The 14395-nt window shown below is 47.9% G+C and overlaps 1 protein-coding gene across 2 annotated transcripts in view; it reads left to right on the top strand.

Moving 5' to 3' along the window:
• npnta (nephronectin a) overlaps positions 1 to 14395 on the top strand; it is a 97995-nt gene that overhangs the window by 42007 nt on the left and 41593 nt on the right. The window lies entirely within an intron of this gene.

The following is a 14395-nucleotide window of genomic DNA, read 5'->3' as shown; positions in this document are numbered from 1 at the left end:
AGAAAGAAAAAGAGACTCTGCCCTGCTTTTATAGCTGACTGGTTGATTACATGCAGCTGAGCAGCTAGGCGACCACACCCTGGTCAGGTTGGCCCGACCTTGCCAATCAGCTGAGTGGCTTGGCTTTGAACTCAAACTAGCTGGCCTTTTTCACAGCCGCCCCCAAATTCACTGGATGAATTTGAACATCTTTAAAGGCCATGAAGGTGAAAGGCAGCTTGACTCAGGAAGTTAGTCTTCTGGCAGTGCAGGAAGGCAGATCAGACGAGCCACTGGTCGCACATAGGTCCTTTCCTTTCCTTGCACTTCAACGGCCCTTACTTTTTGGTCTGCCCCAGGGATGACCTTGGTGACCTTTCCCACTGGCCACAGTGCACGGGGTAACTGCTGGTCAATGATCATCACTACGTCTCCGATCTGCAGTTGCTTCCCATCTGTACGCCACTTCTGGCGAGCTTGGAGACTGGGCAAGTAGTGCTGGATAAACCGCTTCCAGAAATGATCAGCCGAGAGCTGGCTCTGCCTCCACCTCCGTCGACTTAGCAGCTCCGACTCCGGGTAGACTACTTGGGGAAGAGAGGCATCTGCCCTACCCATCAGCAGACTGTTAGGGGTGACAGGGTCCAAGTCAGCAACATCCGATGATGTGTATCCGAGAGGCTTGGAGTTGAGGATACCCTCTATCTCAACGAGGACAGTCCTCAATACCTCCTCAAACACGGACTGGGCTCCTATGACCACTCGAAGAGCTGCCTTGAGGGAGCGAATTTCTCTCTCCCAACAACCCCCGAAGTGGGGCGCTCCTGGGGGATTGAAGGTGAAGCTTATCTGCTGGCTGGCAAGCTGAGCTTTGAGCTCCGGCTGTAAGGCGGCGAAGGCATCCTGCAACTCTCGTTCACCGCCTTTGAAATTCGTGCCTCTGTCTGACAACAGCTCAAAAGGCCTTCCTCTCCTAGCGATGAAGCGCCTGAGGGCCATCAGGAACGCATCAGTGTCGATGGATGTCAGGACGTCGATGTGCACGGCTCTGGTAGTCATGCATTTAAAAAGGATGCCCCACCTCTTCTCAGATCGGCGACCAATCTTCACTTGAAAGGGACCAAAACAATCAACACCGGTCGAGTAGAATGGTGGTCGCAGCAGGCGCAACCGTGCGGGAGGGAGGTCAGCCATTCTTGGCACTTCTGGCCGTCCTCTCCATCGTCGGCATTCAGTGCATTGGCGTTGATGCTGGCGAACAGCCTCTCGGCCACGGAGCACCCAGTACCGTCTGCGGACCTCGGCGAATACCCTTTCTGCCCCAGGATGATGCAGTTTCTCATCAAAGTCTTGAATGATCATCTTTGTGACTGGATGATGCGAGTCCAGAACAATCGGATGGATGGCATCCTCCTCCAGGTCACTGCTTCGGCGGAGTCGCCCTCCAACTCTGATGAGCTGACTGGTGTCGTCAAACTCTGGGGCCAGTGAGGCTAAACGGCTGCTAGGGGGCACAGACTTACTTGCTTTCATATGAGCGATCTCAGTGGGGAAGCTCTCTCGCTGCACCTGTTGTAGGATGATCTGTTCGGCCTCCTTATAGTCTGCTGCTGAGATGTCATCTGTGCGTGCGGCCGCCCCGTGCAGATGCTGGACCGTTGCCTTTAAATACTCAGCAAAAGTCTTGAACTGACTGACATCTGGGATGATCTGGTCTGGTAGAGGGACAGTAAGACCACAGAAAGCAGATCTCTTAATCTCCTCTTCTGGTTCAGTGCGGGCAGGAACCGATCCTGATGACCACTGATCCAAGGGCTGGCTCAGGAAGGGAGGGCCTTGGTTCCACCTGCTCTGGGCAGACAGCTCAAGAAGAGTTTTGCCTCGTGTTATGTCATCCGCTGGGTTATGGCTGGTCTCCACGTACTGCCAGGAATCCAGATTGGTGAGCTCCTGAATCTCGGCCACTCGGGTGCCCACAAACACCTTATAGCGACAGGACTCCGAATGGATCCAGGTGAGGACAGTCGTGGAATCGGACCACAGGGTGACATGACGAATGGGTAGTGATAACTCTGTTTTCAGGACCTTGGCCAACTGAGCGCCGGTAAGTGCAGCACACAGCTCAAGGCGGGGTATCGACTGTTGCTTTTTAGGGGCAACCCTGGATCTTGCTACGAGGAAGGCTACCTCGATGTTGCCTGTGTTGTCTTCTGTCCTCAGATAAGCCACAGAGCCGTAAGCAAGCTCTGAGGCATCGCAGAAGATGTGGATGTCTCGCTGACAGCTTGACTCATCCATCTTTGGACTTGTGTAACATCGTGGCAGTGCAATCTTAGGAAGATCCTGGAGCTCCTTTTCCCAGATGCGCCAGGCCCGTACCAGATCCTCTGGCAATTGTGGGTCATCCCACTCCCGTTTCTTGGTCCACAAACGCTGCACCAGTACCTTGGCCCGAGTAGTGTAAGGCACAATGTAGCCAAGTGGGTCATATTGGCTGGCCAATACTCGATATATGTTACGCATGGTGGCTACTGAGCAGTCAATGTTGCGATGCTTGTAGGACAGGGTGTCCGACGCACAGTGCCAGTGCAGGCCGAGTGTGGATTCCTGGGGGTCAGACTGACCCTGAGTGAGCCAGAGTTCGCTGCTGTCCGACCTGGCAGCTGGTGGAAGGTGACTGATGACAGAGGCGATGTTGCTTGCCCACTGTCGCAGCTCGAAGCCGCCTTCAGCCAGAAGATCCCGCAGTTTGTTGACTAGAGTTCTGGCTGCTTCTTGGGAGGGGACACTTTGCAGGCAGTTGTCTACGTAGAAGGAACGTTCAACTGTTTCACGAACGTCTTCACCAGGCTGGCTGTGATCGTAGACATGCTTCTGAAGGGCATAAACGGCGCAGCAAGGGCTGCAAGTTGTCCCGAATGGCAGGACCTGCCACTCGTAAACACTTGGTGGGTCATTCCGGTCCATATTTCTCCACAGAAACCTGAGCAGAGGACGGTCTTTGGGGAGCAATCTAACTTGATGGAACATCCCACGCACATCGCCACTGATGGCAACGGTGTGCTCCCTGAAACGAAGTAGCACTGCCAACAGGGAAGGGCTTAAGGTGGGGCCAGGGAGTAAATACTCATTGAGGTTATCACCTTTGTAGCTGAATGAGCAGTTAAACACTACTCTGAACTTCCCATTGTGCTGTACTAGATGGTGGGGAATGTACCATGCTTCGGGTGAATTTGCTTCCTCACCAGGTTCCAGCTTAAGGGCGTAGCCGGCCTGCTCTAACTTGAGGATTTCTGCCTGGTATATCTCAGCTTGAGCAGGGTTCTTCGCCAGCCTCTTCTCAATGCCACGGAGATGTGCCAGCACTGCTTCCTTGGGTGCATGCAATTGAGGCATGTTCTTGATTCGTAAGAGGGGTGTCACATACCTCTGCACTCCGTTGACCTCCACTCGTGTTGTTTCCTGTTCAAGTAGGTTGATTGCTTCGTGATCCTGTTTGGACCTCGTAACTGCTTTCTCACTCCGGTAAGGTAATACATCCATCTGCCAAAGCCTCTCGACTTGGCTGTAAAGCTCGGCAGATGGTGATGCTGCAGATATGAAGAGGCAGTGCTGAGGGGACAGCGTGTATCGGAGTCCATGGGCTGGACCCTGTAAAGTCCATCCAAGGAGTGTCTTCACAGCGGCTGGCCCTCCTGAAGGACCAAGTCGCACAGGTGCTATGGGAGTGATGAGGTGTGGACAATCTGATCCAATCAGAAGAACAGGGTGTACCTTGTGGAACTGTGGCAGAGGAAGACCAGCGAGGTGAGGGTAGCGCTGCTGAATAGCTTCAGCTGGTTGACTATGTTCGGCAAGGCCGAGGGGTTCAGCTGTGAATGCACCTGAAATACTAAAGACCTTCTCTGGTTGGGAGACTGGGGACACAGTGAAGGATACGGCCGCCCCGTGAAGGATCTGCACGTCTTGTCTCACTGGTCGTAAGGCTAAGTCCTCCGGCTGGCCTGTTAGACCAAGTGCTCGAGCAGCTGAATGAAGGAGGAGAGTGCGCTCAGAGCCATCGTCCATGATAGCGTAAGCCTCAAGTGAGCGCTCCCCATTCTTCAGTAAGACTTTACTTATTTTCAACATTACTCTGTCACTTTCTGTAGGCCGGTCGATGTAGAGGGTCTCACAGCTGGCATGATAGGCTGCATTCTCACTGGTTGTGTTGCTATGAGCCTTAACTTCTTGCTCTTGTGTTCTCTCGTTGACCTCGTGGAGAACTAAAAGGTGTTTGCGATTGCACATTTTGCACAACGCCTTAAGGGTGCACTTGGCTGCCAGATGCGCTCTGCCGCAACGCCAGCAGCGGTTGTTGGTCTTAATCCAACTCTCCTTGCTCTCCTTATTAAGCCCCTTGAAATTGGCACAGCCATTTAAGAAGTGTTCACTGTTGTCACAGTATGGACAATAGGGTTTAGCTTTCTCTTTCGTTGTTGGCGGGCCCTGTGACTGCTTGTTAGGTGGCTTGACTTCCGGGTCAGCTGGGGTCTCAGTGTTAAGAAGAACTGTGGCCTTGGAAGGGATGCTCTTGTTTCTGGGGTGATCCAGCTTCTTAGGTGCATACTCCTTCCTGTGTTGACTTGGGAGGCGCACGCTGTCCTCCTGGATCTGAAGTTCATACTCCAGCCACTCAGATAAGTCGTTGAGAGTAGGAATAGGGATATGCAGCGGGTGGATGAATCTCTTAAAGTTGGATCTGAGGTCATGCGGAAGTTTTCCCAACAGACGAGTGACATGTGAGCCACATTCCAACTCGACTCGACCTTTCCTCCCTAGCTGCTCAAGCATGCTCACTAATGAGCGTACTCGCAAAGCAAACATACGAAAGGCCTGCACATCGCCACTGCTCACATCTGCTCCGTCCATTAGCTCCGCAATGTGCTGTAAGGCTAACCGGTGTGGCTGCCCGTACATCTTAGTGAGAGTTTTGGAAGAACCTCTCTCCAAACGAGAAGAACAAGGCTCGAGGCCCGAGCCTCTCTACTCCGCCTAAGTTGCACTAAAACTTCAGAAGGTGAGGTTATGCGTAGAACAAGAATGAGTATGGATGTGCCAGTGAAATCAATACTAAAAACAGGAGACTTCTATTTAAAATAATAGCAGTTAACATTTATTATATCAATACCGTTTGCACAAATGGGCTATTCTAAGTTCTAAGTAAAATCTATGTAAGGAGACAAAAGAGAAAATAATCCAAGTACCGGTACCAAGAGGTTCGTTCAGTAAAGCACACAACAGCAAGCTGTAGTGTTCTCGTAGAGACGGACGCAAAATGAAAGTAACAAGAGTCTTTATAGTATTTCGCAGGTCTTCAGCAGGGGAGGTGAGACTTTCTGATTGGTTCGTGGGAGGAGTCCCGGGCTGGACTCTATTGGATGTTTCTTCAGCTGGGCAGGCATGATTGGGCCACACACTCAGGGGGGCAAGGCTGTCTGCCTCCGCCCCATCACCACGTGATCTTCACTCCTCCTTCCCCCGCCCCTGGGCTGTGCCAGGAATCGTTGGGTTTCTCTTTACAGATAACAGAGAAATGTAGCTTTTCCAAGGCGGCTGAGACCCCGCAAGTGCGTGGGTGCGGGTATCTGCACGTACAGGCTGACTTGTGCAAAACAGGTGCAAAACATCATTCACAGAAGATAACAGAGAAATGTAGCTTTTTCAAGGCGGCTGAGTCACAGAGCATGCACTACTATATCATTGGTGACATGAGGTGAGCATGAGCTGATCACGCTCTAGGTGCATGCTGGCGTGCGTGTGAGACAGGACTGTGCGTGAGTGGATGAACCTTGAAATGAACTCTAGTAACCTGACTGTGGGACAATACTGTAAAACATTGGCTTTTGGTACTTAGATATAATATAAAAATATAGATTTACTTAAATCAGCTTAGATCAGATATTTAGCAAACGTTTTGGTACAAAAAGTATTTACAATGTCATCACATCATATCATCAAATCCCCCTTTGATCTGCCTCCAGGGCAGATCACTAACTAGTGATGTGATACTTGGCACATTTTTCAGAAAAGTTTAAACTCCCCCTTTGGACTTCTTTTAAGAAGTCCACCTAAACTGGGTAACGTTTCTGAAAAATATGGTGAGCGGGGGTCAACAGAATCAACACTTGTTTTTTTTTTTTTTAACTTAGAAACAATAAATGGCACCCCCTTTGGGATGCAACTAACACATAAACAATGGCACAGGATTCTATGTTTCTGATGACATCTATTTCATACTTGTCAGTTTCTATCTTTTGACCATAAGGTCAACTTGGTCCCTGAATCCAGAGTTTTCACTTGGTTGGACAGACCACAGTTTTTCACTTGAGTCCTTTAGACCTCCCCTCTCAGGGTGCAGTCCTGGGCTAGACCCCTTTCCACCTGAGGTCTGCGCCCAGGCAACCCTGGACAGAGAGTTCAAGTTCTCCTGCTTCCCGGTGTCTTCTTTTCAAAGCCCACCGATCACAGGAGACACAGCTCGCCTACTGACGCATTCGCTTTTGGCTTACTGTGGCTTGACTGTACATTAAGCCCCACACGACGGCCGCTCGGGTCTTACTGTCATCTGTGATGGGACCGGCCGGTGACCCAGTCGATAGCGACCCCTGACCCCGTAGTGATGATTGGTCACCCAGGGAGGAAGCCGACGGTCTGATCCCAACCCCACTTGGCTATGGGAATTGAAACTTTGACCGTTTTCACCAGCCTTGCCTGTTCACAGAGGTCGTCCCCAAAAACGTACCCTCTGCTAGGTGTGGACTGTCATCCACGTACCACGTGTTGCCCCCACATCCACCATGTGCGACAACTACGCCGACTAGACGGTACCACGGCAGGGTGTGAACTCACCCTTCACTAGACACGGGGGCCTTCAGTCAATCTCCCCAGCACTATATGTCTGTCTTTAACGTGCCCTCGGAACCTTGCGATTCCGCCGCCGCCTGTTGTGGCCTAGGTTTGGGGTGCCCAATCCCCTTGCCTAAGCCACTGACATGTCAGTCTATAGTGGGGTATTGTTGATCAGATTCCCTAACTTTTTCTGTTACAATTGTGATCAACATACCCCTGTCATTCCTGTGTGACTGTCCAACTTTACTTTTTTGGTTGTAAGACAACATCCATAAGATGACATCAGAAAACATGAATTGACACAAGACCCCCTTCGGGGTAAAACAGAAATCAGTGCAGAAAATACCTAAAACTATATCACCTAGTCCTTTGGGGATGCTAGGGATTCACACAAGCAGGGAAAAACAATTTCTTATAGAAAACAACGGGTTCAATGTGTAAGTAGACTGGAGGCTGGTCTATGCGTGGGTGGATTAAACCATCAGTATGTAAAAAAACAAAAGCTCACTCAAATGCCTCCTCGTAAACAGGAGGTGGACGGACCTGGTCCGTAACAAGATCCAGGAGAGGTTGGTGGACCTCTCCTTCGGTCAGTTGGGCTAGCTGGAAGTCAGTAGAAGGGTAAACAGTGCGGACAGCTTTGTTAATCATGCATTTCAACATTGGTATGGCTACGAAAATGATGAGCCCTACGATCAACAGGACTGGGAGAATGGTGGTGACAAACCAGTTGCTAAAGCCCCCTAGTAAGCTAAAGTCAAACCAAGTGTTTGGAATCTGGGGCTGTGGGACGGTAGCTATGGCATCACGAGAATGGGAGATGAGGGAAGAAATGTTAGCATGATTTTTAGGGATTAAGAAACAACATTTTCCACCTAGCATTTTGCACACACCACCTTCCTTAGCCGTCATCCAGTCCAGGGCAGCACGATTTCTGAGGACTACTGTCCTGATTTGGGACTGTTCGTTGGTTAGGAGCTGACCTGCCAGCTGGAGGTCAGAGAGGGAGTCATGTAACATTAGCAGTTCGGCAGCTAGAGTGTTAATCTTTTTCAGGGTGAACTCTTCAGTCACACCAGAGGTGATAAAGGTGGTGGCACCTAGGCCATAGGCCATTTGGGAGTCTGAGTCAGTCCATGGGTCCTTGAATGTGTAACCTGGGTACTTGGCCCTAATGTATTCTAAGTTAGTCTGAGTCTGGTCTGGAGTGGCCCAGGCAGTGGTGGGTGTTAGGCTTCTCTTAACTCTATTGTGGGCATTGTCATCTTCTGGGGGAACAACAGGGTAAATTATAACACTGGTAAAAATATAACCCGGGTGGCAGCAGCCGTTCCATTTGGGTGGGAGAAAATGTCTTGCGGCTCTGCCGCAAGTCCACACAGCAGCATAGCTGAGGTGAGAAACGGATACATTAAACCATGGGCATGAGACATTTAGCAGGGTGCCATCTAGAGCCACAGAGGTGCAATAACCGTCATTAAGATGGATATTGCGTTCGCACAGAGATATACCTAACGCTACAGTGCCTGGGGAGGTGTCGTGGGAACACAACTCTGCAGCCTCCGTTATGGCGATTGGACAAGGGGCGGGATCCTGCAATAATTTGACAATTGTCCTTGCAATTTCCTAAGCATGCGTATACATGATAACCAGTGCCGTAGTAAGTATACCAGTACCCTTTCACGTGAGTGGAACAATCCACTCCCTCAGTACAGAACATGTAATGATGATAATAATCTGATGCTTGGTCCCTCCGGATATGCGGTTTGCACCTTGGACAGGAGTTATCAAGTGTACAAACATCCATATTTTGAGGAGCGTAAGTACAGTCAAGAGCATGGTATACTTCAGACGGCTGGGCTTGGTGTTCCTATATATCCTAATATCACTCTCTGACTTACTATATGTTTTCAACTCTTTCTTTAAATCTGGGCATAGTCAATTTCTAAATTATGTGTAAGTGTAGGTTCTTATCTAAACGCCCAGATCTCTCAGTTATCCTGTTTTGGCGTCAGAGGTGGTGTTCATGCAGTTATCAATAGATGATTTCTGTGGAGACATAGAACAACAGACATTAGTACATGACAGCACAACATTTAACAGACTTACTATCATTTGAGCAAAATCTTTGAGTAGTGTGCTATTACACTACGTTCCCCACCATCCCCCTTATGTTTCTGATACAGGACTACATTGAAAATGCCGTCCTTCTCGGAAACATCTAATAAATGGCTTATTGGCTTCCTCTGCTGCAGCTACCCTCAATCTTCTTGGGCAGCCCTAGTAACCTTGGTCTTGGGCGTAATTTTGGTTCTGGCTGAAGTAGTCAGTCATTGCTGCTTGTACGGCTATGTGTATGTCAGGTGGGGCTGTAGTGGGGGCTGGTGGGTATTGGCCTGAGAGAGACCTTGGAGGTACCCGTCCATCCCTGCGGGAGAGGGTGCTGTGTAAGGGGGGGGGGGGCAGGTTATATGGACTGTGAGTGGGTGCATTTTGGTGTGACGGAGGCGGCCCCTGGTTGCTTCGCTGATTTGGAGGGAAGCCCTCATAATCCTTTCTTTTCCTCTCTTCTGCTCTTGCAACCTGGTCCTGCCATTCTAACAACCTTTCTCTTTCCAACTCTAGCTTTCTCATCTCCTCAATCCTTCAGCTGGGTTTCTATCCCTCACCCTGTCCCTTTCGTCATCTAATCTGTCTCGCTCTGATCCCTCAGAGGAGTGAGCATTTTCACTTCTCTTTGGCCTCGTGTCAGAGCTCCTCCCCTTACTTACTTTTCTTTCCTGTTTTCTCATCCTCGCTGGAGGACCGTCACTATCTTTACTTGCGGTTTTCCTTCTTCTCTCTTGCTCCCCCTTCTCTTACTGTTACTCTTTCTTCCCCTTTCCCCATCCTCAGATTCCTGACCAGGGGAGCCTCCTATGGGTGTTTCGAGTGATATGGGTGTTCCTAGAGTTGCTAAGTTAGGGTAGCAGCGTCGCATGGGGTCTAGCGGGGTGGACTTCAAGAACTTCTCTCTGTATTGGTCTATTTGTTGCCACTCACCGTTATCAGTTAAACACATGGGGCAATGAATTTGAAAAAGCTCTGCAATACGGTGTAGGAGTTGATCGTGATTCATTAATTTTTCAGTAAAAGTAACAGTTGGACCTATTACTATTTTAAAACTCCACTCCGTGCTGAGGGTAGCACTCCAACTAAACAGTTCACCTTCAAGGTTAGAAGCGCAGTAAACCAGTGGACGGATGTCAGACATTGAAAATTCCTAAATTGTAAAATCTCAAAGGTTCTCTATCCAAAAAGGACCTTGGTTCATATAAACAGAATTCTAACGGGTGGTGAGTACAAATAGGCTCTGCAATTGGACGGAATGGGTCTGTTCTGAAATATAATTTATTGAAATGTATAGAACTATTAGAGTCTGTTGTCCTTCAGTCTCCTCTCCTAATGAAACAGAGACAGCACTGACGGGTTTCGACCTCAATTATCCTTGTTCCTAATTGTGCCCTATTTTCTAAAATCTCTGTAAACACACAATGGCAATAACCAATGACTATGTCGAAACACAATTCAGGGCTGGGAGTTGAACTATAACCTATAAGTTTCCCATCTCTTGTAAAGTAGGCCGGTACAGTAGTACACATTGACAATTGGACTTCTTAAATTTGACTGTTCAGCTCACAATATTAAACATGCAGGGATTATCAGCCCTTCAATGATTGGATTGGGATTGTCAGCAGGGGGAACAAAGTCCTGAGGCGGAACCGGCGCTGCAGCAGGCACCCCAGATGGGACGTCTGGGCTCTGGGGCGGGGCTGATGCTACTGTAGGTACCGCTGGGACGTCTGGATCCTGAGGCAGATCAGGCACTGAAACAGGGGCCGCAGGAAGTAACAATAGGAAAGGAGTTGACTGATTAAGAGAACGACGCTCAGCGTCTGGGGGCAAGAATGGATTAGCCTGCTCAACTTTAGGGAGTGGAGTCAATGGAGTAGCACAAGTCCGACCTGTGCACTTGTGGTCTTTCCAATTAGGAATAGTGCGGCCTGCCTGTAAGTCACTCAATATTAGTCTTGCTCTGAGTTTGGTAATTTGGGACGCCCAAGTGTGGGTCCGTCCATATCCTAATTTCACCACTACTCTGCTGCCTTCCGAGTTAGTGGACAATTCACAGAACCTCTGGATTTCTGGGTTGTTCCAGATTACAGTCGGGTTTTTCGGGTTGTATGTCACCGAAATCGCGACATGTTCAGAGAACCCTTCAGTTTCAGGTTCGGAAGTGAATGGATCTCTGTCGGGCAGCAGAGACACAGATCCTGATTGGTGCTGGTCAGACACGTGCCTACAGTTTGCTAGAAAATGTTTGTAATGAGTCGTAGACCAACTTATAGTCGGGGGAAAGTCCCTCTCGGTGGAGTTTCTAGAGTGGAGTAGTACTGTGTGTATGGGCCTTAGCCCTTCATTTTGTGTTTGGGAGGAAGAAATAATGGTTTCAGTTTCTTCCCCGGGTCTGTCGGTTCTGATCACAGCTACCAAACACTCATTTGGCAAAAAGGGGAAAAAGGGAAAAGCCCAGGGATCATTTCTTATACTTTCCAATTCTTTTAGAGTGTAACTAGTTCTGGTCCACCCAGAAGGCTCTCTAAGTGGTTTGGGGATTTTTCTCGATGTCTTGCAACCCTGGCTCACTGGTTGAGTCATAATTGGATTGTCTTTGCCTTTTGAGAGTCTGTGTCCTGATTTTTTAGGTCTCACTAATTTGTCCATGTGTCTTCTGAATTTCTATGAACCAATGTTTATGATAATTGACGGCAATTTTAAAACACCAATCGAGACTGGGAGATGAACTATATATAACTTGTTAGTACACCAGCTTCAGTAAAATAGGCTGTTACTGTAGTACACATTGACAAAGATATTCTTACTTTAGCTGTTCGTCTTACAACAGTACACAGGCAGGAATTGTCAGACTTATACTAGGTTTAATTAATGATTTAACACTGTTTAAGTATTTTTATCCAAACCATCTAATGGTCGGAAGCTTCTTAAGACTTTCTAATTTCTGGACTCTTTGAGACAGTCAAGATTGGTTTTTATTCTAAAATGTTCAAAAATGGTTTTAATTCAAAAATGTTCACTTAGAAGGAATCGCGCGGCGCAGTCAGCGAGGACAGGGCAAATAGTCAAACCAACACTTACAACACCTCAAATGACAACCTTTGGTCAATCACATCTCAAACTCGACTTGTACTTGGCATCTTATGCTATGTGTATAACATTACCAACTGACTTGCTTGTTTGAAACTGTTAACCAATATTGTCAACGCTCACAATAACCACACTCACTAAATGCCTGCCCTCGCAGTGAACCACCAATATCAATAACAACAATATACATGTCCCATGCCTCAAACTGTAGTCCCCGATTTATATGCTGACAATATATATAATATATATGCTCAGAAGGAACGCTGGGATGTATTCTATCTACTAAAATTATTTAGAGAGCTTACAAAATTGTTTAACTATTTTTAAAACAGTCCGTTATACATTGAGTTCATTCAAATCATCAATCATTCACTTTATTCCATTCGCTCTCACAATCTCTCACAGTCCCTCTTGTCCTCCAGAGACACTGTTTAAACATTCACAACACGGCGGAGACACCGTAACAGCCCCCCTTGTACTCCAGAGACACTGTTATTATTTACAATACGGCGGATACACCGTTGTGTTATTGGGCTAGGATTTAGTAAATGCACTCCCCTCACACTGCGTTCTTGGCTAGGATTTACTATAGTTACCCCCCTCACGCTAGGTTCGGGACTTTGAGACTTACCCTACTAGTGCTCTAGGTTCGGGACTTGAGACTTACCCTACTAGTGCTCTAGGTTCGGGACGTGAGACTTACCCTACTAGTGCTCTAGGTTCGGGACTTGAGACTTACCCTACTAGTGCTCTAGGTTCGGGACTTGAGACTTACCCTACTAGTGCTCTAGGTTCGGGACTTGAGACTTACCCTACTAGTGCTCTAGGTTACCTTTTACTCATTCAACCCAGGCGCGACCCGGTGTTGTAGATGCCTGTATTTATACCGCACACTATTCACGGTAGGATGCAGTTATACTACGCTCCCCAGCAGTGTTTGTCCCACAGATTTTACTGTAATATTCCTATCGAACTAGAATGTTTGACAGTTCATACAACAGCACAACTAAATTTAGAACCTATGCCAATGTGCACAATTTCAGTGTAAGAGGTTTGTGCTTACCTTGTTAGATATTGTAGGTGATCACCTGTTGTACTGGTTGGAACTGGAACACTCAGGGAAAGCAACAACGCGTTTTTTCCGAAAATTTTGAATCTCGAAAATTTGTTAAAAAGGCACAAAACTCATCACGTCGGGGTCACCAGGTTTTGGAAGAACCTCTCTCCAAACGAGAAGAACAAGGCTCGAGGCCCGAGCCTCTCTACTCCGCCTAAGTTGCACTAAAACTTCAGAAGGTGAGGTTATGCGTAGAACAAGAATGAGTATGGATGTGCCAGTGAAATCAATACTAAAAACAGGAGACTTCTATTTAAAATAATAGCAGTTAACATTTATTATATCAATACCGTTTGCACAAATGGGCTATTCTAAGTTCTAAGTAAAATCTATGTAAGGAGACAAAAGAGAAAATAATCCAAGTACCGGTACCAAGAGGTTCGTTCAGTAAAGCACACAACAGCAAGCTGTAGTGTTCTCGTAGAGACGGACGCAAAATGAAAGTAACAAGAGTCTTTATAGTATTTCGCAGGTCTTCAGCAGGGGAGGTGAGACTTTCTGATTGGTTCGTGGGAGGAGTCCCGGGCTGGACTCTATTGGATGTTTCTTCAGCTGGGCAGGCATGATTGGGCCACACACTCAGGGGGGCAAGGCTGTCTGCCTCCGCCCCATCACCACGTGATCTTCACTCCTCCTTCCCCCGCCCCTGGGCTGTGCCAGGAATCGTTGGGTTTCTCTTTACAGATAACAGAGAAATGTAGCTTTTCCAAGGCGGCTGAGACCCCGCAAGTGCGTGGGTGCGGGTATCTGCACGTACAGGCTGACTTGTGCAAAACAGGTGCAAAACATCATTCACAGAAGATAACAGAGAAATGTAGCTTTTTCAAGGCGGCTGAGTCACAGAGCATGCACTACTATATCATTGGTGACATGAGGTGAGCATGAGCTGATCACGCTCTAGGTGCATGCTGGCGTGCGTGTGAGACAGGACTGTGCGTGAGTGGATGAACCTTGAAATGAACTCTAGTAACCTGACTGTGGGACAATACTGTAAAACATTGGCTTTTGGTACTTAGATATAATATAAAAATATAGATTTACTTAAATCAGCTTAGATCAGATATTTAGCAAACGTTTTGGTACAAAAAGTATTTACAATGTCATCACATCATATCATCAGTTTCCATAGTGTCGGTGAAGGGGTACCTGGAATTGCAGTAGGAGTCAGCCACAAGCTGGGCCTCTTCCAGTTTCAGATGATCT

Source organism: Nannobrachium achirus (assembly GCF_963921795.1).
Source record: "Nannobrachium achirus genome assembly, chromosome: 3".
NCBI lineage: Eukaryota > Metazoa > Chordata > Actinopteri > Myctophiformes > Myctophidae > Nannobrachium > Nannobrachium achirus.
This window is presented reverse-complemented; position numbering and strand designations above follow the sequence as displayed.